Source organism: Dendrobates tinctorius, unplaced genomic scaffold (genome assembly GCF_039654945.1).
Source record: "Dendrobates tinctorius isolate UK_male_01 unplaced genomic scaffold, ASM3965494v1 ptg000015l, whole genome shotgun sequence".
NCBI lineage: Eukaryota > Metazoa > Chordata > Amphibia > Anura > Dendrobatidae > Dendrobates > Dendrobates tinctorius.
Genome location: NW_027361683.1, coordinates 57,776,748 through 57,799,570, shown reverse-complemented (window position 1 = coordinate 57,799,570; position 22,823 = coordinate 57,776,748). Strand labels below are relative to the sequence as shown.

At 47.3% G+C, this 22,823-nt stretch overlaps 1 protein-coding gene and 1 long non-coding RNA gene across 3 annotated transcripts in view; one reads left to right on the top strand and one right to left on the bottom strand.

The window, feature by feature from the left end:
• The window catches only part of LOC141077853 (uncharacterized), a 55,766-nt gene extending 38,410 nt beyond the window's left edge, over nt 1-17,356 (top strand). Inside the window, exon 3 of the long non-coding RNA XR_012227602.1 lies at nt 17,301-17,356. This is a non-coding gene — a long non-coding RNA (uncharacterized lncRNA). The remainder of the gene's footprint in view (nt 1-17,300) is intronic.
• Nucleotides 1-22,823, bottom strand: part of UBXN11 (UBX domain protein 11) — a 522,546-nt gene that overhangs the window by 443,643 nt on the left and 56,080 nt on the right. The gene's annotated exons all lie outside the window — the stretch shown is intronic.

Genomic DNA, 22,823 nt, shown 5'->3' with positions numbered 1-22,823 from the left:
GCAGCATAACTGGGGCCACTCACTGTGCAGCATAACTGGGGCCACTCACTGTGCAGCATAACTGGGGCCACTCACTGTGCAGCATAACAGGGGCCACTCATTGTGCAGCATAACAGGGGCCACTCACTGTGCAGCATAACAGGGGCCACTCACTGTGCAGCATAACTGGGGCCACTCACTGTGCAGCATAACAGGGGCCACTCACTGTGCAGCATAACAGGGGCCACTCACTGTGCAGCATAACTGGGGCCACTCACTGTGCAGCATAACTGGGGCCACTCACTGTGCAGCATAACAGGGGCCACTCACTGTGCAGCATAACTGGGGCCACTCACTGTGCAGCATAACTGGGGCCACTCACTGTGCAGCATAACTGGAGCCACTCACTGTGCAGCATAACTGGGGCCACTCACTGTGCAGCATAACTGGGGCCACTCACTGTGCAGCATAACTGGGGCCACTCACTATGCAGCATAGCTGGGACCACTCACTGTGCAGCATAACAGGGGCCGCTCACTGTGCAGCATAACAGGGGCCGCTCACTGTGCAGCATAACAGGGGCCGCTCACTGTGCAGCATAACTGGGGCCACTCACTGTGCAGCATAACTGGGGCCACTCACTGTGCAGCATAACAGGGGCCACTCATTGTGCAGCATAACAGGGGCCACTCACTGTGCAGCATAACTGGGGCCACTCACTGTGCAGCATAACTGGGGCCACTCACTGTGCAGCATAACTGGGGCCACTCACTGTGCAGCATAACAGGGGCCACTCATTGTGCAGCATAACAGGGGCCACTCACTGTGCAGCATAACAGGGGCCACTCACTGTGCAGCATAACTGGGGCCACTCACTGTGCAGCATAACAGGGGCCACTCACTGTGCAGCATAACAGGGGCCACTCACTGTGCAGCATAACTGGGGCCACTCACTGTGCAGCATAACTGGGGCCACTCACTGTGCAGCATAACAGGGGCCACTCACTGTGCAGCATAACTGGGGCCACTCACTGTGCAGCATAACTGGGGCCACTCACTGTGCAGCATAACTGGAGCCACTCACTGTGCAGCATAACTGGGGCCACTCACTGTGCAGCATAACTGGGGCCACTCACTGTGCAGCATAACTGGGGCCACTCACTATGCAGCATAGCTGGGACCACTCACTGTGCAGCATAACAGGGGCCGCTCACTGTGCAGCATAACAGGGGCCGCTCACTGTGCAGCATAACAGGGGCCGCTCACTGTGCAGCATAACTGGGGCCGCTCACTGTGCAGCATAACTGGGGCCGCTCACTGTGCAGCATAACTGGGGCCGCTCACTGTGCAGCATAACTGGGGCCACTCACTGTGCAGCATAACTGGGGCCACTCACTATGCAGCATAACTGGGACCACTCACTGTGCAGCATAACTGGGGCCACTCACTGTGCAGCATAACTGTGCCACTCACTGTGCAGCATAACTGGGGCCACTCACTGTGCAGCATAACTGGGGCCACTCACTGTGCAGCATAACTGGGACCACTCACTGTGCAGCATAACTGGGGCCACTCACTGTGCAGCATAACTGGGGCCACTCACTGTGCAGCATTATCAGGGGCCACTCACTGTGCAGCATAACTGGGGCCACTCACTGTGCATCATAACTGGGGCCACATACTGTGTAGACAACTGAGGCCACTCACTGTGCACCCTCGGCTTATACACGAGTCAATAAGTTTTCCCAGTTTTTTGTGCCAAAATTAGGGGGGGGGGGTCGGCTTATACTCGGGTCGGCTTATACTCGAGTATATACGGTACCTGTGAAAAGTAGGTATAGTCCTTCTCACATGCATGAAGAACCCTCCCATATGTCATATAGGTCCTCCCGAAAGGCTAAGGGGGGGGAGAACAGGCGGCCCCCTGGAGGTTGGGGTGAGTCCAGAGAATTATCAAAAACACAATTAAAATCCCCACATATGATTACATGGCCCTGTTTAACCTTATTGATTCTAGTTAATAATTTTTTGATAAATCTAGTCTGCGCTTGGTTTGGAGCATAAATGACGGCTATAGTATATAAAACATTACTTATGGTGCCCTCTTGTATGAGGTATCGAATCGACCTGCAGGGTCAAGTTCTAGATAAGTCGAGGAGAAATCAACAGACCTCTTGATAGCTAACATCACCCCTCTCTTTTTTTTTGAGAAATTAGATTGGACCACATATGGAAAGAGCCAATGAGACAGTCTGTGGGAGTCTTTCTCCAATAAGTGCGACTCCTGGGCACAAAACACCTCACATTTAGCTGCGACCGCCTCTTTCCACATATAAGATCTTTTATGAGGGCTGTTTAGGCCTCTAACATTAAGTGAGCATATTGTAACAACCATATTGTAAACATACAGATGCTAGTATGACTAATGGGTTGCCCATTACACCTGTCAGAATTCCCTGCGAAGCGGGAAAATGCTGGACCCGAATAAACCACAGGTATGCAAAAGGATAGCAAAAAACAAAAAACAAACACAATGCAAACTAATAAAATCAGAAGTAAAGTCATGAAACAGACCGAGGACTGCACTTCGGTCCACAAAACGCTGGAGTAGGAAATCCGCGGGGGGTGGGTATATCACTGTCCGCACCAACCAGTCAGGATGCCACCCTTGTTAAAAGATAGTAAAATATAATGATTATATCTTCAGCGCCTGTTTCTTTTTGGGAGGACATTCTGCCATGTCTCCTCTGCCCTTACAGGCGGCTCTCTTTGTTTCCGAGGTTGTTCCTGCACTTGTATATCCCAGGTACGAAGCAAATCTCTTCCTCTTTCATATGAAGAGACAGTATGCCACAATCCTTTGTTGTTAATGAGCAATTTCTTGGGGTACCCCCACCTGTATGCCACCTGAGAATCTCTGAGATCTGCAGTGACGGGATTCATTAAGGGCCTGTCACACTAAGCGATATCGCTAGCAATATTGCTATAACATCACTGGTTTTTGTGACGTTATAGCGATATTGCTAGCGATATCGCTATGTCTGACACTTACCTCCGACCGCTTCCCCGCTTGTTATCGCTGATCGCGCGAGAACGTCCTGGACCGTTTCTCGTCGTCAGCTTCCTGCTGTGGAGACGAGCGACGCGTTGACGCGGGCGGGAGGACGTCAGGATCGCCTCGTCTGACATGTAAGTAGCGACCCCCGACCCCTGCGATGTTGCTGGTGAGATTTGCCTGTGTGGCAGCTCACTAGCGACCACTTAGCTATGCACCAGCGATCCTGACCGGGTCGGGATCGCTGGTGCATCGCTAAGTGTGACAGTACCTTTAGTCTGCGGAAGCGCAGTGTCTCTGCTGAAGAGATCAGCATAAATTTTGATTTGGTGGAAAGGTGAAGGTAGAGATCCTTACTTTCTGGAATAAGGCAGAAGTTCCTCTTTAATATGATAGCAATTAATGCGTGCAACAATATCCCTCGGAACAGTGTCTGGCAAGTGGCTTGGGCGAGATACTCTGTGCGCTCCATCAATAATTAGTTCATATGGTGAACAGGAGGGGACCACCGCTTGGATTAAATCTTGCACATAACCCCTCAGCTCAGAGGGTGTGGTGGTTTCTGGTACACCCCTTAATTTCAGGTTGTTCCTGCAGTTACGATATTCCAAGTCCACAAGTTTATTATATATGGCTTCTATGTCTTCTGCCATGTCATTGTGAGAGTCAATAAGGTTGTTATGGGAAGATGCAAATTCTCCCATTTTGTCCTCCACATGGGACACTCTCTCCTCCACCTCCTGAATGTGAGATGTAACAGGTGTTAACATTAAAGTCCTTTAGCATTGCGGTGCTAAAAGCCATCAGCATATCTTTAATTAAAGTTCCTGAAGCAGGGAGATCGGTTGTAGGAAGTTGCTGTAATACTGCAAGAGATTTACAATTGTCCCCTCCAGAATCCCCTTTCTCTGCAAAATCTCTCTTGTTATTCTGGGAGTGCAGAGGTGGTGTGCATTGCTTCATATCCATCCACCGGCCTGCTGGAACTACATTTCCCTTGTGTCCCTCCGCAAGTGGGAAAAATCTAGATCCTGGTGATGGACCCGAACCCCAGAGATAAGGTGAGGTGGGTGTTGCCTCATCCTGCACCGCTGCGGTGGTCTTTGCTGGGCTCAGGGGCAGTGGAGAGGGGGACTCTCACGAAGAGCAGGACAGTCTGCTTACTGAGGGCCCATCTTGCCTGGTATCCCTGTTGAAGAAAATCTCCAATTTGCTTTGGCTTTTGAGATTTCTCTTACCCCTTGTCATCTTGCCAGTGATCAGTGAGGATTCGGGCAGCCGGGTGAATTGATAAATATGCAGGAAAGGCGCTGAAATTGTCGCTTTGCAGGGTCTCAGGGAAAGAGCATTCAGCTCATGCAACTGGCATCCTAGGTATCCAGGCCACGCCCCATCCGGATATTTTGATCTTTTCCAGTGGGATTCTCATGTGGAACATTTTCGGACTGTGTTCTGGATTTTGAGGGAAAATTCTCTGTATGTTAAGGGATTGAAGTGCCTCTTTGGTGCACAGAGGATTTCATTTTTGGGATTCATTTTGTCCCCTTCGACTATTGAAATGGACCCTGCCAAGCTACAGGCCATTTATGATTGGGTTCAACCCACTTCTTTGAAGGCTCTCCAGAAGTTTTTGGGTTTTGCTAATTTCTACCGTAAATGTATAAGTAATTTTTCTGGTATTGTTAAACCACTGACTGATGTGACCAAAAAGGGCGCTGATGTGGTGAATTGATCTCCAGAGGCAGTTTTGGCATTTCAGGAGCTTAAGCGGAGATTCACCTGTGCTCCGATTCTACGGCAACCTGATGCCTCACTCCCATTTCAGGTGGAGGTAGATGCTTCTGAGATTGGTGCAGGAGCCGTTTTGTCCCAAAGAGATCCGGTGACTGCTAAGATGAATCCCTGTGCCTTCTTTTCTCGAAAATTCTCCCCATCTGAACGTAATTATGACGTGGGAAATCGGGAATTGTTGGCCATGAAATGGGCATTTGAAGAGTGGAGACATTGGTTGGAGGGAGCTAGACATCAAGTTGTGTTCCTCACCGACCACAAGAATTTGATTTATCTTGAATCAGCCAAATGCTTGAATCCTAGACAGGCTAGGTGGGCCTTGTTTTTCACGCGTTTTAATTTTGTGGTCTATTTTCTTCCGGGCACTAGGAATGTTAAGGCGGACGCCCTTTCTAGGAGTTTCTTTGCGGATTCTCTTGATGTGACCAAGTCTACTACCATTCTAAATGAGGGTGTAGTTCTTTCCGCTATCTCACCCGATTTGAGACGTGCCCTGGAGGAATTTCAGGAGGACAAACCTGAACGTTGCCCTATGGGAAAATTGCATGTCCCTGACCAGTGGAGGAAAAGAGTAATGTCTGTCTGAAATTTATTGCTCCGCGTTGGCTGGTCATCCAGGTATTTTTGGTACCAGAGATTTGGTGAGTCGGTCTATTTGGTGGCCTGCCTTATCGCGTGATGTCAGGAATTTTGTGCAGTCCTGCGGGACTTGTTCTCGGTCCAAGCCCTGTTCTCGTTCTAGTGGGTTGTTGATGCCCCTGCCGGTGCCCAGGAGGCCATGGACCCATATCTCAATGGATTTTATTTCTGATCTTCCTGTCTCTCAGAGAATGACTGTTATCTGGGTGATCTGCGATAGATTTTCTAAGATGGTCCATCTTGTACCACTCCCAAAGTTGCTATCTTCTGAGTTGGTGCCCTTGTTTTTACAAAAGGTGGTTCGGTTGCACGGGATTCCTGAGAACATTGCGTCGGACAGAGGAGTCCAGGTTGTTTCCTGATTTTGGAGAGCTTTTTGTTCCAAACTGGGAATTCAGTTATCTTTCTCCTCTGCATTTCATCCTCAGACCAATGGGCAGACTGAGAGAACAAAACAGACTTTGGAATCCTATTTGAGATGCTTCTTATCTGCTGATCAGGATGATTGGGTCTCATTTTTTCCCTTGGCCAAATTTGCACTAAACAATAGGGCTAGTTCTGCCACTTTGATGTCGCCCTTTTTCTGTAACTTTGGGTTTCATCCTCAATTTTCTTCAGGGCAGGTGGAATCTTCGGCCTGCCCAAGTGTGGACTCTGTGGTAGAGAGAATGCAGCAGATTTGGGACCAAGTGGTGGATAAGTTGTCCCACTCTCAGGAAAAATCCCAACGGTTTTCCAACCGGCATAGGACCATTGGTCCCCAGTTTAAAGTGGGTGATATGGTTTGGTTGTCTTCAAAGAATATTCCTATGAAGGTTGCTGTCATGCCCTCAGCCGCAGGCATGGTCTCTGCTGCGCAGGGAGACCGGCGCCTATCTCGCAGCTCCACTGCTACTACTCACCCTGTCCGTGGCTCCAGACAATCAGCGGCTCCTTTCTCTGCTAAGAACTTGCATCCTCTTGGCAGGTCTCCTGGTTATGCGCTTAGGAGGCGCGCCCCGCTTCCTGCACATACTTAAAACAGCAGGGCACCTGTTGTCTATTAGGGCTGTCTGTGCTGTGATGCTCTGTGCATAAAAGGCATCCTCCCTCAAGAGGGAGTTGCCTGAACAATGTGTTCATTCTGAGGGATCGCTTCCTCCTACTCAGGCCACACTCTGCTTTGCTCTGCGTTCTGAATGCCATTGCAATATTCTAGTGGAAACTGAAAGAAAGAGAGCGCAATAGGGTCTTACCCGAGAAAAAAAGAATGTAAAACAATTAGTTATACTCACCCTATGCAGGAGAGTATCAGACATAAAGGAACAAGGTCAGCCTGCTGCACATCCAAATGACCACGCCGTGGCCATAAAATCTTCAGATTCAAAGAAGGAATTTTTATGGATTAAGCGTGCGCTGCCAGACCATCACTCCTTACAAGTTGTGTACTTAATACATTTATTACCCAACGCGTTTCGAAGTTAAAAACCTCTTCCTCAGGGGATGACATGTACATCTCCTGTATAGGGGTACACCTTGCCCGGTGCTCCACTACGTGGTTCTGTGTCGTGGTCCAGAGGGTTCTTCCCTCAGGCACCTTGTCCATTTGTTTGCTTTATTTAATAAACATCTTTAGTTTATTTGATGCTCTTCTCCTGTCTCTTGTGTATCGGGTATACAGCTACCACTGCACCATCAGTTGTCTAGTGTGTCCACTATACATCTTCACGCCCTGTGGGTGTAACAGTTGCATCTCCAAAATTCAAGCCAAGATTCATTGGACCTTATAAGATTTTGGAAAACCTTAATCCCGTTTCTTTCCGTTTGGCTCTTCCAGTTACGTTTAAGATTCATAACGTGTTCCATAAATCCTTGTTGAAGAGGTTTGTAGAGCCAGTAGTTCCCATGGCGGTGCCTCCTGACCCTGTATTGGTTATAGATAATTTGGCGTATGAGGTAGAGAAAATATTGGATTCTCGTTTGGCTAGATGGAGACTCCAGTACCTGGTCAAATGGAAGGGTTATGGCCAGGAGGATAATTCTTGGGTCTCTGCTTCTGACATTCATGCCGAAAGATTGGTTCGTGCTTTTACACCGGGCCCATCCTGACCGGCCTGGTGGCGTGGATGACTGTTCGGTGACCCCTCCTCACTGTTGTTAATTCTCTCTCTGGCTTCCCTCTGGTGATTACTAAAGATAGTGGAGCTGGTCAAATTGAGAGTTCTCTTTCTGGGCTCCCTCTGGTGGTTACTGGAGGCAGTGGAGCTGATCTGATTGACAGAGGCTTGCCACCTGATAATGAGGAAGACGATTGGAGATCTGGGGTTTCTAATTGGGATTTAAGACAGCTGACTCCCACTATCCCTGCTGGTGATTTTCTTCCTGTGCCTCCTGAGGTCTGATGTCTCCTGCTTTTTCCCTGCATGTTCAGCTAAGTGGTTCATTTGCTATTCCATTTGCATTTGATCTGGTTTTGTTTATCTCTGCTTTGTGCGGGTCAGCTAGCTCTGGCTGGGGCTGTGCTGAATCACCGCCCATATGTTACTGCATGTGCCAGTTTGTTTTGTCCCCTTTTATATTGGTCTCTTTTTGCTTTGCTTTCAGAATATACCAGAGTGCTGATATAGTGGGGGTGAAGTCGTGCGACTTCAGTGTTTTTGTGCATCAGACGTGTTGGACCTTTTTCAGGGTTATTTGCGTGATTGCAGACAGTGTCTTTCCTTTCCTGTCCTGTCTAGTCAGTGAGGGCCACATCCTTTGCTCAGTCTATTTTTCTGCCTGCGTTTGTATTTTCATCTTGTCTCACCGACAATATATGTTTGGGGGCTATCTATCCCTTTGGAGGTCTGCTACGTGGCAGTTTAGATTTCAGCTTTCTTGCTTTAGGCTTAGTTAGCTCTGTCTGTGCCGAGGCGTCTAGGATCATCGTAGGTACGCTCCACGGTTACTGCTGGTTGTAAGGACAGGATCAGGGGTCTGCATCCGATTAGTTACCAACCTCTCTGGTTTTCTGTGGCTTAGCCTGGCCTGCTATCCTCCACGGTGACCCATTCATAACAGGATAGACACAAAGCAGGCAGGAGTGGTATATGAAGGAACAGGAAGAGACCTGTTCACACAGCGGGTGCCGGTACTGATACAGGCATGAAGGAGTGGAATATGAAGGAACAGGTTTTGGACCTGTTCACACAAGAGATGCAGGTATGGATACAGGCAGGAAGGAGTGGAATATGAAGGAACAGGTTTTGGACCTGTTCACACAAGAGATGCAGGTATGGATACAGGCAGGAAGGAGTGGAATGTGAAGGAACAGGTTTTGGGCCTGTTCACACAAGAGATGCAGGTATGGATACAGGCAGGAGTGCGGAGTAAGCAGAGCCGCAGTAATGCGGAGTAGGCGGAGCCGCAGGAGGAGTGCAGCAAGAGGTTCTGCAGCAGCTGGTGCCACAGAGAAGGAGAGCAGAGCGGAACCGTAGGTATGTGGAGAGGAGCTGCAGGAAGAGGTTCTGCAGCAGGAGCGGAGCAAAGCTCAACCACAAGGTCTGTGGCTCTCCACAGACCTTGCTGTGCAGCTGCAAGAGGTTCTGCAGCAGCAGAAGCGGAGCACAGGCAGAACAGAGCGGAACTGCTAGAGTACAGAGCACAAGCAGACAGGGAGGACACCAGGAAAGACACAGCAGGGAAAGGAACCACATACAAGGAGACTGACAGACAGAGGTAAGATAGAGTTCAGACAAGGCAAAGGAGTGAGACAAGGTATAGGACTAAGGAGACAGATACAAAGCAAGGCTGGACCAAGACAAGACAAGTAGTAATGGCACCGGGACCAGGATATTCTGTCTCCTGGAGGGAGGACAGAGAAGTACTAGGCTAAGTACAGAAACAGGGCTAGGACACGCACAGAGACCAGGATATTCTGCCTCCTGGAGGGCAGAGAGAGAGTACCAAGCAAGGCAAGGGAAAAAACCTCCAGAGAAGGAGATAAACAGGAGAGGAACTGGCAGGCTCAGTAGCAAGATACTGAGTTTAGACATTGCTCAGGCAAGGTTCAGTGGGTGGGGCAGCCCTAAATAGTAGAGGGCTCTAGGTAATTGGTCAGGGACACATTAGCCAGGTGCACCCTAACTCCATAAGAAGCAGAGAGTTCAGGCACCACCACCCCTATACACAGTCAGGAAACATGAACACAGCAGACAGGAGATAAGAGGGACAGAGCATGGAGCTGGCAGTATACAGAAATCACAGCATGGCCTGGAGCAGTGAGCAAGTTGGTGAGTGGGGAATGGGAGGCCATGCAGTGATGCCAGCAGAGTTGCTACAACCACAGCAGCATTTTTTTATACTCTCCTTTGTTAAACAAGATTTGGTTCAGGTGATCACCTAATCAGAAGCACATTAAATAGAATGAGGTGTACTCTGAATGGAATTCAACTGACACTGGAATGGAATGGCTGTCAGACATGTAGAGAATCTGATTTTTATAAAACTGTGCAGTGGTCTCTTACTTTTTGCCAGAGCTGTATACATATAGAAAGTTGTTTTTTTTTAAATGTTTTCCTATATTTTTATTTTCTGGCCTTTAAAGGGTTAACCTGCACTCACATGCAATATTTTTAAAAGTCATTAAAAAACAAAGAAATAAAACATTTTTTTAACTACGGTACTTAAAATGTAGAAAATAAATATTTGATACACACTGCCGATTTTCCCACCTACAAAGCATGGAGGGGTCTGTAAATTTTTGGTACACTTCACCTGAGAGAGAAAAATTTAAGAAAAAAACAACACAAGGTCACATTGTATGATTTTTACATAACTAATTGAAATTTTATTGCATGAAATAAGTACTTAATCACCTACCAAGCAGAAAGAATTCTGGCTCTCACAAACCTGTTTGTTTTTCTTCATGTAGGAAGCCCTCATACTCATGCACCTATTTTATACAGGTAAAGAGTACAAAGACGCCGGTCCACACAATCAATCACACTCCAACCTCTGGGCAAGACTAAACAGCTTTCTGTTGATACAAGGGGCAAAATTTTCGACCTGCACTAGGCTGGGATGGGCTACAGGACAGTAGGCAAACAGTTTGGTGAGAAGGCAGCAACTGTTGGCACAATTATTAGAATATGGAAGAAACACAAGATGACTGTCAGTCTTCCTCTGTCTTGGGCTCCATGCAAGATCTTGCCTCATGGGGTAAGGAAGAATCTTAGAAAGGTCAAGAATCAGCCCAGAACTAGAAGGGAGGACCTGGTCAATGACCTGAAGAGAGCTGGGACCACAGTCTCAAACATTACTGTTAGTAACAAAAGGCCATCATAGATTAAAATCCTTCAGGGCATGCAAGGTCCCACTGCTCACGACAGCACAAGTCCAGGCCCGTTTGAAATTTGCCAATGACCATCTGGATGATCCAGAAATGACATGGGAGAAGGTCATGTGGTCAGAGGAGACCAAAGTAGAACTTTTTGGTATCAACTCCACTCACCGTGTTTGGAGGAAGAAGAAGGATGAGTACAACTCCAAGAACACTGTCCCAACTGTGAAGCATGGTGGGGGGAGACACCATAATTTGAGGGTGCTTTTCTGCAAAGGGGACAGGACGAATGCACCGTATTGAAGGGAGGATGGATGAGGTCAGGTATTGAAAGATTTTGGCTAACAACGGCTTTTCGTCAGTAAGAGCATTGCAGATGGGTCGTGGCTGGATCTTCCAGCATGACAATGACCTGAAACACAAAGCCAGGAAATCTAGAGAGTGGCTCCGGAAGAAGCATTTCAAGGTCCTGGAGTGGCCTAGCCAGTCTCCAGACATGAACCCAATAAAAAAATCTTTGGAGGGAGCTGAAACTCAATGTTGCCCTGCGACACCCCCGAAACCTGAAAGATCTGTAGAAGATCTGTATGGCGGAGTGGGCCAAAATCAGCAGTGTGTGCAAACTTGGTCAAGAACTACAGGAAATGTCTGACCTCTGGAATTGCAAACAAAGGTTTCTGTACCAAATATTAAGTTCTGTTTTTCAATTGTATCAAATAGTTGTTTTATGCAATTAAATGCAAATTAGTTATGTAAAAATCAAACAATGTGATTTTCTGGATTTTAATTTTTAGATTCTGTCTCACAGTTGAAGTGTACCAATGTCACGGACGTGGTTTGTGGAACCACTGTGCTACGGACCGTGGATAGCCTGGAGGGGCATGACTAAGCGAACACCTGACAGTTCACTAGAGCCTCTGATGGTGAGGTTAGACTTTGCTGCTGATGAAAGCCAGGTGCCACTCGAGGACAGAACAATGGACGTGCAGCAGCTGGCTCCAGAGGATAGACTAGAGGGAGCGGTTGGCAGGGTTTGTATTAGAATGCAGCAAACAGTTTTCATCAGAGCGCAGCAGAGTTCGCACCTGAGGGCAGCGGACCAGGCTTGTATCAGAGTGCAGCAGGCAGTGATTGCATCAGAGTGCAGCAGGCAGGGTCTGCATTAGAGTGCATCAGGCAGGATTTGAATTAGAGTGAAGTGGGGACTGGTATGCAACCTTACACAACTTAGACTACAAAACAGGAATGTTGCTCAGGCACCTCCCCAGTGGGGAGGAAGCATTATATACATAATGTCCCACAGCTATTGGCTAGGGAGGAAATAGCAAGTGCACGTGCTGACCCTTTAAGAGGGCAGGAATGCGCTTGTGGCCTAAGGAAATTTCTAGAGGATTGGCTGGAAGCATGCAGAGCATTGGGAAGGGAAGAACTGACTGAAGCACAGGTGAGTGAAGAGACACGTCGGGGACCCTGCCTGTCAGAGCAGGACTCCGGCGTGGTGCTAACTGTACCCCCCTTTACGCCCCCTCCTCTTCAGGTCATCGAGTAATTTCTAGAGGAGAATCAGAGTGTGAATATTCTCCTTCGGCTCCCTGGATCTCTCTTCAGGACCAAATCCCTTCCAGTCAATGAGGAAGAAGGTATTGTCTCTCACCCTCTTCATGGCCAAGATGTTCACTTCAAAAACATCATCCGAGGCTGTTGGCATGGGTATGGTAGTGGGATCCTTGAAGAAGGGACTCAGCATGACGGCTTCAGTAGAGATATATGGAAGGAATTCGGAATCTGTAAAGAAGGAGGTAGCTTCAATTTATAGGAGACCTCGTTGATCCACTTCAACACCTCGAAAGACCCGATAAAAAGAGGATCCAACTTCTAAGAATGGACCTTCAGCCGGATGTACGTGGACGAAAGCCATACCTTGTCACCAGGATGGAAGCACAGAGAACCCAGAAACCTTTTGTCTGCATATCTCTTCATACGGGCGGAGGTTTCTAAAGTGGCTTTGGTGTCCTCCCACAATATCCTTGGAGAGGACATCTGCCACAGGGACATCAGAAGGAAACATCCCTGGGAGGGAAACCTCGGGTTGCCAACTGAATACAACGTAGAATGTAGATTCTCCCGAGGCTTCACCATCGTGATTGTTATACGAGAACTCAGTCTAGGGAAGCAACATCACCTAATCATTATGGTGGGCATTGACGAAGTGTTGCGGTTAATTGCCCTGGACCTGGTTGATATGTTCTACTTGTCCACTGGACTGAGCGTGATAGGCAGAAGAGAAATCCAAGGCGATATCCAGATGCTTACAGAGAGCTCGCCAGAAGCTGGAAGTGAACTGCGAACCTCGAATGGACACAATGTGACGAGGAAATCCGTGCAGGCAGAAAATATGCTTGATGAAGCTGTCAGCCAGTCCAGGAGCAGACGGAAGAGCAGACAATGGGGTAAAGTGCATCATTTTTGAGAAGCGATCCATGACTACCCAGATGACGGTGAAAACCTTGGATACTGGCAAATCCATAATGAAGTCCATAGCTATGCCATGGACCAGATGGTACGGTTAAAGGCAGGAAAGAACTGGCAGGAATTCGTCTGGGGACTTTTGAGGGCACAAATCGGACAGGCAGCCACGTAAGCATAGATCTCTCTCCTCATGGATGTCCAACAGTAGTGGCGAAAAATCAACTGTAGAGTCTTCCTTTATCCCGCGTGACCAGCCACCTTGGACGAGTGGCCCCATGACCAAACTCGCTCCTTCTCAGATCCAGCCACAAGGGTCTTCCCAGGAGGAATTTGTAGTAGCAACTGAAAGAAAAAGAGCGCAATAGGGTCTTACCAGAGAAAACAAAGATATAAATCAATGATTTATACTCACCCTCTGCAGGAGAGTAACAGGCATAAAGGAACAAGGTCAGCTTGCTGCACATCCAAATGACCACGCCGTGGCCATAAATCTTCAGATTCAAGGACGGAATTTTTATGGATTAAACGTGCGCTACCAGACCATCACTCTGATGGTCTGGTAGCACATGTTTAATCCATAAAAATTCCCTCCTTGAATCTCAGGAGGAATTTGTGACAGACTGACTGGAGCGACAGTGACCATCTTAGACGGTTCACTGATAAATTCTGGATCCTTCTCTTGATCCTCGGATAGAAAAGAGCAAGAGAGGGCATCTGCTCTGACATTCTTGTCAGCGGACCTGAAATGTAAAAGAAAGTTAAAGTGGGCAAAAAACAAAGACTACCTAGCTTGGCGTGGATTAAGTCTCTGGGCGGACTGGAGATACATCAGGTTCTTATGGTCGGTGCAGATGACTAATGGATAGACTGCGCCCTCCAGCAGATAACAGCACTCCTCCAGAGCCATCTTATTGGCAAGTAACTCTCGGTTCCCGAAAAAGTAGTTAAGCTCAGGTGCGGAGAAGGCATTAGAAAAGAAACGGCAGGACATGCGGCGACCCGAGGAGGACTTCTGGAAGGACCGTTTAAGAGAGCGGAAGGCCTCTTCAGCCTCGATCAGTTCTTCGGATCGGCTTCCTTTTTGGTCATAGTAGAGATAGGGGAGGTCAACATGGAGAAGTGAGTAATGAATTGCCGATAGTAATTAGCAAAGCCAAGAAATCGCTAAATAGCTTTGACCCCCATGGGCAGCGGCCATTTAAGAATTGAAGAAACTTTCTCAGGATCCATCCTAAGTCTGGTATCCGAGATAATGTAACCCAAGAAGGGAAGACAGGACTGTTCGAAAATGCATTTCTCTTACTTGGCTCTTAGGCGTTTCTCCCTCAAACGCTGAAGAACCTGCCAAACTGCTCGTCTGTTGGAGGCCAGATCCGAGGAAAATACCAAAATATCATCTAGATACACAACTACGCAGGAATAAAGCAGGTCCCGGAAGTTGTCATTGACGAATTCCTGAAAAACTGCCGGCGCATAATGTCTGTCCCTGGTGTTAAAAGCAGTCTTCCATTAGTCTCCTTGACGAATACGGATTAGATTGTAGTCGCCTCCTAAGTCTAATTTGGTGAAAATCCTGACACCTCTTAAATCAGTGGAACAATGCAGGAATCATTGGGATAGGACATTAATTCTTCACCGTGATCTGGTTGAGACCTCGATAGTAAATACTGGGTCGGAGTGATCCATCCTTCTTAACAAAGAAAAACCCCGCCCCAGAAGGAGAGGAGGATTTCTGAATGAACGCCCTGGCCAAACTATCCTGAATGTAGTCCGCCATAGCTTGAGTCTCAGCTGGGGATAGAGGGCAGATTCGGCCTATAGGGGGTGTAGATCTGGGAATCAAGTCGATATGGCAGTCATACGGCCTGTGGGGCGGCAAAGTCTATGCTTCCTACTAATCAAAAACACTGGCAAAGGACCAATAGGGAGACGGCAAACAGGGCAACGATGCTAGACAAGATGGGGCCTTAATCGACCATACTGGAGTCAGACACTTCTCATGACAGGAATGTCCCCAGCGGAGCACCTCTCCAATTCTCCAGTCCAACACAGGTTTGTGCTGTCATAGCCATAGTAGGCCTAAGAGAAAGGTGTGAGACGTGGGAAAGAACATAGAAGGCAAATTTCTCATTATGAAGCATCCCAATACGGACTTCAATCAGCTCAGTAGCCAGACGAACCGTCTTCCGAAGAGTTCTCCCATTGACAGATGTTATTGACAGGGGGTTCTTGAATGGATGAACTGGAATTTGGAACCGATCCACTACAGCCTGGAGGATAAAATATCTGTCTGCCCCAGAAGCCAAATACGCCGACTCAACAACCTGGGATTCACCGGTTGTCATGGCCACATTAAGGGTCAGGGGTAGGGAGATGTCCTTTCTGTCTAGGGAAGCCTCTCCTACCGCCCCTAGATACTGGAGCTTCTCTGGTCTCACCGGGCATACTTGAATGGAGTGACCCATAACTCCACAATACAGGCACTGGCCTTTAGCGTGACGATCCCTCAGTCGCTGTCTAGCAAGGGCAAGGTGGTCGAACTGCATGGGTTCTGATGAGTCCTTGATAAAAGAAGGGCAAAGGAAAAGGAGGTCCTTGGAAAAAAAATAAATAAAGAGCTGAAGCTGCTGAGGTGGTTCACCTGGGTTCATCAAACACTTTGCGAAAAGCTTCCAAAAATACTGGCAAATTGGAGATGATGGGATCCTCTCTCTCCCATAATGGGTTCAACCACGCCAGGGCCTCGCATCCAAGGTGCGACATAAGGAACAACAGGAAGTTCAAAATGTAGCCGGCACTGATTGGATGAACCCGCAGCAGAGCTTCGGATTGCCATCAAAATGTGGTGGGGCTGCCAGTCGGGAATCTGGATCTCGAACTAAGCAAACTGACTGGGAAGTCTCTGAAGAAGACAAGGCTGCTTCAACATGCTGGGACTCTGGAGGGATGTTTAAGGCCTTCAACTTAGTGGTTAAAGACTGCAACTGTACGGACACACTTCCTGTGCGTCTTTCTGTCGGCAAAGCTCCTGGCACATGGTCCAAACAGGCAGGATCCGGGGTCCAACAGGATCCATAGCATAAGCAAACTGTCACGGACGTGGTTTGTGGAATCACTGTGCCACGGACCGTGGAGAGCCTGGAGGGGCATGATTAAGCTAACTCCTGACTGTTCACTGGAGCCTCTGATGGTGAGGTTAGACTTGGCTCCTGATGAACGCCAGGTGCCACTCGAGGACAGACCAATGGACATGCAGCAGCTGGACCCAGAGGACAAACTGGAGGGAGCGGCTGGCAGGGTTTGTATTAGAAGGCAGCAGACAGTTCGCATCAGAGCGCAGCAGAGTTCACACCTGAGTGCAGCAGACCGGGTTTATATCAGAGTGCAGCAAGCAGGGTCTGCATCAGAATGCAGCAGGCAGAGTCTGCATTAGAGTGCAGCAGGCAGGATCTGCATCAGAATGCAGCAGGCAGGATCGGCATCAGAGTACAGCAGGCAGGATCTGCAGTTGAGTGCAGCGGGGACTGGTATGCAACCTTACACAACTCAGACTACAAAAACAGGAAGGTTGCTCAGGCACCTCCCCAGTGGGGAGGAAGCGATATATACATAATATCCCACAGATACTGGCTGGGGAGGAAAGAGCAAGTGCACGCGCTGACCCTTTAAGAGGGCGGGAGTGCATGCTCGCATGCCCTAAGGATATGACTAGAGGACCGGCTGGAAGCATGCAGAGCATGGGGAAGGGAAGAACTGACTGCAGCACGGGTGAGTGAAGAGACAAGCTGGGGACCCTGACTGTCAGAGCAGGACTCCAGCGTGGTGCTAACAACCTACAATAAAAATTACAGACCTCTCCAGTATTTGTAAGTGTAAAAACTTGCAAAATCGGCAATGAATCAAATACTTTTGTTCCCCTCTCTATGTCCTTGTTTATAAGACGGGGAAGGTCTCTGTCTACCCGATACACTATACATGGAAGTACCTAGAAATGGGAAAACCCATAAATTAGTAATGTGGGTTTTGATGAAAGGAAATGTGAAGTGACCATGGTTCCCTCTTTTTCAGATGTGTGGAAAAAAGGGACATAGGAAGAGAAATGCCAGTACATTTTCCAATTTGCAATATGGCATCGGCGGCATCAGAAGCTATAGGATGCATGCCAATATTGAAGAGAATGTGGATTCCCAATCTCAAGATAGCATCGGTGATTCCGATGAATGTAGGCACGCATGCACGATTGCAATGAGACAAACTGACCTTTGAGAGAGCCTGGTTACAAAAATATGTGCGTACTATAGCAGACATGCGCAGTAGAGAATATGGGACACCGAGGACAGCGCTGTAACAATCTTCTGAATACTGTGAGTGTAATTATTATTAGGTGAGTCAAAGCTCCAATCAAGATGTTCACATAATACTGGTTATGAACACTTAAGGCATAAAACACTTTATATGAATTTTACATTGTACTACTGTACTTGATATTTTTACTTATATTGTATTTTCACTATGTAATGAATTGTATAACAATATTTTACTTATGTATAACAGACATGAATTGTCTGAATAATGCTAGAGGCAATTACAGTATTTATGTTAGCTTTTATTTCTTTCATCACATTCACAGTGGCTCAGCAGATTACGGTACCTACCTGTGGTTATTGTTTGGTAGCATAGCCTTTAAATTTTGCATTTAGGGTCAAATATTTCGGGTAGCCTTTCACAAGATTCTCACAATAAGTTCTTGGGTATTCTAGTCATTCTTCCTGACTGAACTATTGGCCTCCCACAACCTGACATGTAATTTATCATGCAATTAGCACGCCATAAAACAAAACACTTGTGGGGGTTTCCTGCAGCTCACCCCCACCCTAACTTTTTTTTTCTAAAAGTAATACAAATAGAGATGGGCAAACCCAAACAGTAAAGTTCGGTGTCTCTACCGAACACGTAATGTTCAGGCATGGACACCGGACAATCACTTTACCAGGAAGTCCGTGTTACAGTTTGGGTTTGGCCCCCCCGAACACCGAGTGTTTGTCGTGCTGTCATATGTGCATGACAGCACGACAAACACTGCATCTGATCGGCGATAAGATTATTACTGCTGGTCAGACAGCAACAGTTTCCAGTGTCACAGTCCAGTTAGGGTCGGTGTGCAGTCATCACTGAGCAAGGACTCACCCACACTGCAGAGGGGCCCGGGGTCAGACACGGCCGGATAGTTCAGGCAAACAGGACCTGGAGAAGCTGAAGTAAGTGAGCAGTGAAGGACCTACGGTCATGTGACTGCAAGGGGGCAGGGCTTAGCATCCTTCTGCCAGAGATAGCCAAAATACAATACAGGAATACTCAAAGTCAGACAAACCGGGTCATACACAGATATAATAGTAAAGTACCAGGGATGAGACAGAACGGATAGTGGGGGACAGGCAGTGGTCAAAGCCAAACAGACATAGAAGGTACCAAGCAGAATCCAACAAGCAGTATCCAGAGAACAGGCCGAGTCGTACACCAAGTTATCAGGCAAACAAGAACATAGCACAAACACACTCAGGGTTTAACACACTCTGCCAAGAGCGAAAGTATAAATGACGGGGATAGGAGCTTCCTGAGGCCATAAGAAGCCTTCCCAGAACCAGGGAGAGGCCACAATAATGAGCCCCAAGTGTGCAGGTAAGCCTGCACTGGGATCATAACCTTTATCCTCAGAAGTGCCAGTTATCAGCACTGGTTCGACATTAACCCCACATGTGCGAGTCAAACTCGCACTGAGATCATGACATCCGGAGCTGTGATCGGAGGTAAAAAGTTTACCTCCAGTCACTGGCATAGGCTGATGGGACTAATGTTCTCATAAGACATCGCCTGCTGCTGCTAATAACAGAAAGAGTAGATGGAGGCTGATGGGAGTATTTTTCAGCCAGCACTCTAAATAAATAAAAGAAAAACAGCGTAGTTTCCCCTGTATTTTTGATAACCAGCCAGGCAAAACAAACAGCTTTGAGCTGCAACCCTCAGCTTTCAACTCGAGCAACGCTGGTTATGAAGAAGAGAAGGGTCCTTACGCCGTATTTTTAATTAAATAAATAATTTTTTTTAAAAAGGCATGGGGTCCCCCCTTTTGACAACCAGCCTCGCTACAGCAGACAGCTGGGGGCTGGTATTCTCAAGATGGTAAGAAGCCATGGATATTGCCCGTCCCAACCTAAAAATAGCAGCCCGCAGCTGCCCAGAAAAGACACATCTATTAGATGCGCCAATTCTGGCACTTTGCCCGGCTCTTCTCACTTGCCCTGTAGCGGTGGCAAGTGGGGTTCATATTTGTGGGGTTGATGTCACCTTTGTATTGTCTGGTGAAATTAAGCCCACGGCTTAGTAACGGAGAAGCGTCTATTAGACACCTATCCATTACTAATGCTATAGTTGTATGGTAAATAAAGACACAGCCAGAATAAAGTTCTTTATTTGAAATAAAAACAAACTGTGTTTGTTATATAAAAATAACAAACACAGTTATTCTCACCTAATGCCCATTCCATTAACCCCTTAGAGACAGAGCCATTTTTTTAAAAAAAGATCTGACGTGTCAATTTTTTGTAGTAATAACTCTGGAATGCTTCAGCATATCCCATTGATTTTGAGACTGTTATTTCGTGACACAAAATACTTTAGGAAAATGGTAAATTTAGGTTGATATGTTTTGCAATTATTTGTAAAAATAGCATAAATTTGACAAATTTCACAAGAGTTGCAATTTTCAAACTTTGAATACAGATAATCTTAACTTTAAAACAGATAATCATACCACATAAAAACAATAATAAAATACATTTACCTCATGTTTGCTTTACATCAGCACCATTTGTAAAATGTCATTTTAGTTTTAGAAGGTTTAAATATGTAGCAGTAATTTTTAATTTTCTTTCAAGGAAATTTACAAAATGTATTTTTTAGGGACCTATTCAGTTTTGAAATCCCCAAAAATGACACCATTTTAAAATCTGCACTTCTCAACATATTCAAAATTGGTTTCAGGTAGTTCAGGAATTAATGCAAAGTGGCATGACAGGAATGAAAAAGTTTATTTTTACCACCAAAATTTTGATAACCTCTGAACAGATCACTATAGCCGGCAGACTCGAAGACCATTATTTGGCCGTGAACTGCCATAGCAAACACCAGTACCACACGATCAAGGGGTGCCATAGGGGTTAAAGAGGAAGCCCCCATACTCTGTTAACCATCTAGATGCCGTAGTCACTATTGACAGCAGTAATTAAAGGGTTAAACAACCATAATCGGTGCTAACACTGATAGTGGCTAATGAAGCAAGTTGTAAGCTATAGTGTACAGCAGCTGCTGGATTGTCACCCATTGGCGGATGCTAGTCTCCTATCGCAAGTCAGTAAAAAGACATATTGGTGGTCATTAAGGGGTTAAAGCCATGGTCTCATCTAATAAAACAACATAAAAAAAACCATTCTGTCTCACACCGTAATCCATGTCTGCATGTCTGGGGATAAACAGTTTTCAACTTGGACGGTGCCAAAATGTGACCGTCTAGGCTGAGAACCACTGGGAGAATCAGCTGCTGCGAGCGCAGCATCAGTGACTAGCGGTGGCGTCATCGAGATTACCGTCGGTCACTGAGGCTGAATGGGTTGGAAGGATGGCTGGATGAGGGATGGATGGATGGATGGTTGAGGGATGGATGATTGAGCGATGGATGGCTGGACGGATGAGGGGCATGGCTCGACGGATGAGGGGCATGGCTCGACGGATGAGGGGCATGGCGCGACGGATGAGGGGCATGGCTCGACGGATGAGGGGCATGGCTCGACGGATGAGGGACATGGCTCGACGGATGAGGGACATGGCTCGACGGATGAGGGACATGGCTCGACGGATGAGGGACATGGCTCGACGGATGAGGGACATGGCTCGACGGATGAGGGACATGGCTCGACGGATGAGGGACATGGCTCGACTGATGGTCGACATTGCTCGACGGATGATGGACATGGCTCGACGGATGAGGGACATGGCTCGACGGATGAGGGACATGGCTCGACGGATGAGGGACATGGCTCGACGGATGAGGGACATGGCTCGACGGATGAGGGGCATGGCTCGACGGATGAGGGGCATGGCTCGACGGATGAGGGGCATGGCTCGACGGATGAGGGGCATGGCTGGACGGATGAGAGGCATGGCTGGATGGATGAGGGGCATGGCTGGACGGATGAGGGCATGGCTGGAGGGATGAGGGAGGGATGGACGGATGAGGGAGGGATGGATGGACAGATGAGAGTTGGATAGCAAGATGAGTGATGGATAGCAGGATGAGTGATGGATGGATGAGTGATGGATGGAGGAGAGATGGATGGAGGAGAGATGGATGGAGGAGAGATGGATGGATGAGAGATGGATGGATGAGAGATGGATGGATGGATGAGGCATGGATGGATGAGGGATAGCAGGATGAGGGATGGATAGAGGAATGGAGGTATTAGGGATGAATGGATGGAGGGATAGCTGGATGAGGGATGGATGAAGGTCTGGCTGGATGGATAGCTGGATGGATTGATGAGGGATGAATGGCTGAATGAGGGATGAATGAGGCATGGATTGATGAGGGATGGATGGAGGAATGGCTGGATGAGGGATGGATGGAGGAATGGCTGGATGAGGGATGGATGGATGTAGGGACGAATGAGGGCTGGACGGAGGGGATGGCTGGAAGGAGGAAAGATGGCTGGACTTATGGATGAGGGATGGATGGAGGACTGGCTGGATGGATTGATGAGAGATGGCTGGAGGGATGGTTGGAATCTATAGTGTCCCAAGCCGTAATCCATCTTTGTGAGCTGTGCTCTTCAGCATGAACGGTGGCATCATGCGACCGTTCATGCTGAGGAACAAGGAAAAATGAGCTGCAGCGAGCCGGCCCCTGAACTACGGTGATCACCACTAGCACAATGAGAAAAAGTTTCACGGTACAGCGGTGAGTTCACAGCGAGAAATTTCTCCCGGTTAACTCACTGCTGAGATTTTTTCCTCACTGTTCGAGAAGTGATCCCACCAATAATTTTACCATAGATCAGAAACAGTGTTTGCCGCGCTGTCTTGATCACAGGTCCTATGGCGTCCACAGTGACTCCATCTGCCTTATTATAGTGAATCTTCCACTGGGGTTTCCATAAGAAACACATATTTCAGGGATTTACACGGATGCCCTAGTGCAATTGCTCACCATTTATTGGTTTTATTAATTTTTTATGCCGTGTAAGTGATTAGTCGACTTCGGTTCGGTGTTTTTACAGCGATACCAGACTTACAGTTAGGTCCATATATATTTGGACAGAGACAACATTTTTCTAATTTTGGTTCTAGACATTACCACAATGAATTTTAAACAAAACAATTCAGATGCAGTTGAAGTTCAGACTTTTAGCTTTCATTTGAGGGTATCCACATTAAAATTGGATGAAGGGTTTAGGAGATTCAACTCCTTAACATGTGCCACCCTGTTTTTAAAGGGACCCAAAAGTAATTGGACAGATTAAATAATTGTAAATAAAATGT